Source organism: Solanum tuberosum, unplaced genomic scaffold (genome assembly GCF_000226075.1).
Source record: "Solanum tuberosum cultivar DM 1-3 516 R44 unplaced genomic scaffold, SolTub_3.0 scf00198, whole genome shotgun sequence".
In the NCBI taxonomy this organism is placed as follows: domain Eukaryota; kingdom Viridiplantae; phylum Streptophyta; class Magnoliopsida; order Solanales; family Solanaceae; genus Solanum; species Solanum tuberosum.
In genome coordinates this window covers 923,623-928,240 of record NW_006239121.1, presented here as the reverse complement: position 1 = coordinate 928,240, position 4,618 = coordinate 923,623, and positions in this window count along the sequence as shown.

Below are 4,618 nucleotides of genomic sequence, written 5' to 3'. Positions count from 1 at the left end.
ACTAAGGGGTGCTCTCGGGTCGTGACATAAGGTAATAGACTTTCCCCTCACTTTGAATTTCGGTTCATAGATTGAATATAGAAAGTCGGGAGTTGGGTCTTGACATTGGGTAAGTGTTAGATGAAATTGCATGATAAACTTGGAAGCTACAATACCCTTGGAACGATAGATAGTGATTATGTTGCCTTGTTGTATCTGATTATAAGTCTACATGTAAGTTTCGACTTAGGGTTCCAAAGTTTGTCTTAAATACTTGTTTAAACAATTAATCGGAATCCTGAGAATGACAAACTAGCATGATTCAATGTTGAAATGCATGGTTAGACTAGGATATTGTTGAAAATGGTCTAAGATGTGGACTTGCAAATAAAGAATGGTTGAAACCTGGCAAAGATCGCATCCACGATACCCCGTCTACGGACCGTAGATCAATTTACGAACCGTCGATTGAGTTCGTGGGTTGACGCACTTGAAAATCTCACCAAGTGTGGAACCATGGATATGGACTACGGTCCATAGATCAGTCTATAGATAGTTCTATACATCCGTGGTTTCCATCTACGACCAATATTGTTGGCCCTCTGATCCACGGAAGGGTTCCACGGACCGTAGATCAGTCTACGGACCGTAGGTCTCCTCCGTGGATGACCACTGTAGCCATTGTCTGAAATTTTTTTGGGTCTTTATTACTGTTCATTTTTAGTTCTAAAGTTTTTTTTAGTGTGTTTTTAGTTAGTTTTAGTACTAATATCACTTTCACAGGTACGATGGCACCCAAAAAGCTTGTCACCTACTCAAAGCAGGGCAGGTAAATATCTGTTGCCCCTAGCTTCAGGTTGATCGATGAGGACACGGACATAGAAAAAGATCCAGCGTACATTCCTCCCAACACAAAGACTTCTCCCATTGCACCCCGAGCCACCAGAGTCACCCCCCGGAAGGTGATTCTTGACGTAGTCACTGTCTCCCAGTCTAATGTGTAACACACACTAATCGAGTCACCAACTGGGGCTACTTCCAGTTCAGCTACTGGGTCTGCGTCTGGCTCCGAGTTTGCCCATGCTTCGAGCACTGAGTCCAGCCATCCTTCAGGGTCCGAGTCTGCTCATGCTTCGGGGTCCAATGCCAAGTCAGCCACAAGGTCCAGCCAGAATGAACAAGCTGCCTCATCTGATGAGGCCACTAGCTCAGAGTCAGTACCCATACCAAGGAATGAGAACCCCTACTCCAGTGGCCAGTGAGCCAAACAGATGGTGTGTTGAGGGCCAATGGCAAATCTATCGGGATGCCAAGATGATTAATGACAAAGAGAAGATGGCCCGAATTGTTACGGAGGAGCGCAGAGTCCTCACAGGGAGCCTGCACATTGTCCCCGACATCCACCGGTGTTTTAACCTTCACAAGTGTGACTAGATGGCTCGGGACCCAGGTACTTATAGTGAGGAGATGGTATGGGAGTTCTACGCCTCCTATGCCGCCACTCTCCGTGGTTCGATTTCCAAGCAGTCAAAGCCCATAGCCCAGGACCATCTCACTACCACAATGGTCCGAGGTTGTCCGGTGGACATATCACATGCCACCATCAGCCGCTTTCTCTATGGACCCACCACGGGTCACTCTTGGTCACTAAACACAACGGAGTTTGAGTACAGATGGGACATCGTGTGGAGCGGCGCTTTCCAGAGGAATGCTGAACAGCGAGAGGCAATAATACTATGGTTGGCTAAGTACATTGTTGCAGATGGCGAGCGTGCAGAGTGGGTCGCCGCACCTCGGTTAGGTATCCGGAAGGCCACATTGAATTTTGTGGCTAAGTTTTTCTGGTTGTTGGTGCGTAACAGGGTGTCGCCGACAAAAGCTGACAACCAACTCACATGGGACAGAGCGGTCATGGTTGCCGCATTGGTAGCAGGAGTGGAGATTGACTATGCCCGCATGCTGCTGGCAGAGATTCACGAGAAGGCATTCAAGACCTCCACTACTTACCCCTTTCCATGTTTGATTTTCCAATTGTGCAGGGACTCTGGAGTGCCGATCTGGCATTGTGACAGGTTAATCCACCCTACAGGGACATTGGATATAGGCCTCATTCGAGATGAGGCAAACGTGGCGGCACCTCGCAGAAAGCCCCAGGTTGAGGTACCTCCCTTGGGCGCAGATCTTACTGACACGGTGGGGTAGGCACAGGACGGTGATCCCGTTATACCAGATCACTCTGATACTGTCCTGGCCTCATCTTCCCAAGTCGCTAGTATGGCTCCTAGTTCATCCCGGTCCACATCACAGTTAGGAGCTATTGTTGTCCCATTGGCCAAAGTACAGAAATTAGAGGATCAGATGGCCACACAGCTGCATCACATCCAGCCGTGGATGCAAAAGTCGATAGCCGAGTTCGAGGCCAGAATGGAGCGAAGGATGGAGGGCATGATGGACCGAAAGGTCCAGGCTGTTAATAAGTGTCTTGATGCCTTTAAATTGCGAGTCCTCGAGTGATCAGCCCTGGCCATAGATCTCTCCGCTTTGCAGGTTGAATTAGTCAGTATCCGGTTCGACGTTGATGCCATTCTTGCCAACCCTACAGTTGAGCCTCAGGCTGCACCTACTGCACTGGCTGATGATACGATGTTGGATGCTTTATTCAGTGGGACCGCCGAGGAGGGGATTGAGCCTACACATGCCAAAGGTAAGCGACACCGTTATAGTCACACTGCGTAGGAGAAAGCTCAAAAGAGACAACGTAGGCAGGAGAAGGAGGCCAGGAAGGCTTCAATTTTATATGAAGATTTGCGCCAGTGGAGGGTGCGTGAGAGTGCTGCAGGGGCATCGAGTTCTACCCCAGTTGTAGAGGTCCCGCCTGTTATGAGGGACGTTGTGAGCACTACTGATGGTGCTATGATGGATGATGTGGGCACTACTGGGGGTGACCCTACTATTGTTCCAGCGGGTTCTGGGAAACCAGACCCACCCGCTCGTTTATGATTCTTCGCCTCTATGCGCCACAGGTTTGCTTCACCCAATCCACTATCTTTTACTGTTCTTGTATGCATTGGGGACAATCGCATCTATTTTTGTTGGGGGTGGGGTTAATGGATTGTGAGTGATAGGGTGAAGTCTGAGTAACCCAACTCATAAATCCACTCTTGGGGTTTTCTTGCCTGTGTTCTTTTTCCCCAAGAGACTGTTTAATTTCTGTTGAACCGGCATGTGTTAGGATTGTATGTATAGAAGCATGAAAAAAAAATGAAGCATGATGGCTTATGAAAAATATACCAGTCAAAATTTTGTTATGTGTGCTAGAATTTGTAGACTAAGACAAGTTGAATGTATTGGCTTTGAGTATGACATGATAATGAATCAACTTGATTGCATGACTTAAGCTGAAACTTGAACTGGGTAATCTGATAATCTGATAATGAAACTATGTGCCAAGTGTGTATGAGAATGGTTGATTGTTCAAACAGTTTTTGTGCAAAACTAGAACTTGCCCGGTTAGTCCTGCTAAGACAATTCACTCTAGAAGCTAGGAGGTGATCATAGGCCCTTGTTCTGATAAGTCCACAAATTGCCTAAATGAAAGATCCAACCAAATGAAATAAATGCTCCCTTTGATCCAAATGCTTTGAGCCTAAAATTAGACCAATTCTTTCTAAACCCCGAAATCACCTTCCCATAAATCTACTATGTTGGCCCTGGTCCCTCCTTGGACATGTGCACCTCGACTTAGGTCAAAAGCCTAAGTTGAGGGTGGCTAATGTAAAAGGTAACTTCAATCTTGGCCCTGACCCGACATTGGGTATTGTGCACCTCAATCAATGGAAAATCCATAAGTTGAGGGTGGCTATGAAAGAGGAAACCGAAAGAAAAATGGGTATGAAAAGAGTTTGATGGTGAGAAAAGAGAGGAATGGATGTGACTTGTTGAAAGCTAAAGAAAAAGCATAAAATGCAAGAAAAAGATAAAAGTGAAAAATAGAAAGATCTACAAAACCTAAAGTCACATCCATGGTTGAAGTAAATCAAGGGAAAGAAGGTAAAACGGTAGGATGACAAAAATAGGGCAGAAAGAGGTTGAAAGCCAAGTGAAATGTCAAGGAGGGCAGAAAGTCACTAAGAAGTACCCAAATGTACCACACCTAACCCTGAGCCTATGTTACAAGCCAAGAAAGTCCTATAGTGATCCTAGAGTCTAATTTGGGGAGTCTAAGCAGTGAAAATAAGCGCAAGACTATTGTATTGAGCACTAACTGTACTTGAAGTTGTTTCTGAGTGTGAGTGTTGAATGAATCCTTGTACTCAAAGTCATAGTCATTGTGTGAAAGAAAAGGGATTTCGTTTGAAGTAAGGGCACTAGTTGCATTGTCGAAAAGTTGGTACTTTGGTGATAGTAAAACAGTGTATGTTGTGTGTTGGTTGGTCGATAGTTGTCATGGTTTGATCCATATGAATTAGCTTATTGAGTCTAAGAGAACAAATTTTACACCCGGAAAGTGAGTGGGATAGAGAGCCATATGATTGCTTGTGCTTGAAATGCTTGCTTCTATACAAGTATCGTATAGAGTCTTAGTGCGTCGCTTGAGGACAAACAACGAATTTAAGTTGAAGGTGTTGATATACCGTGA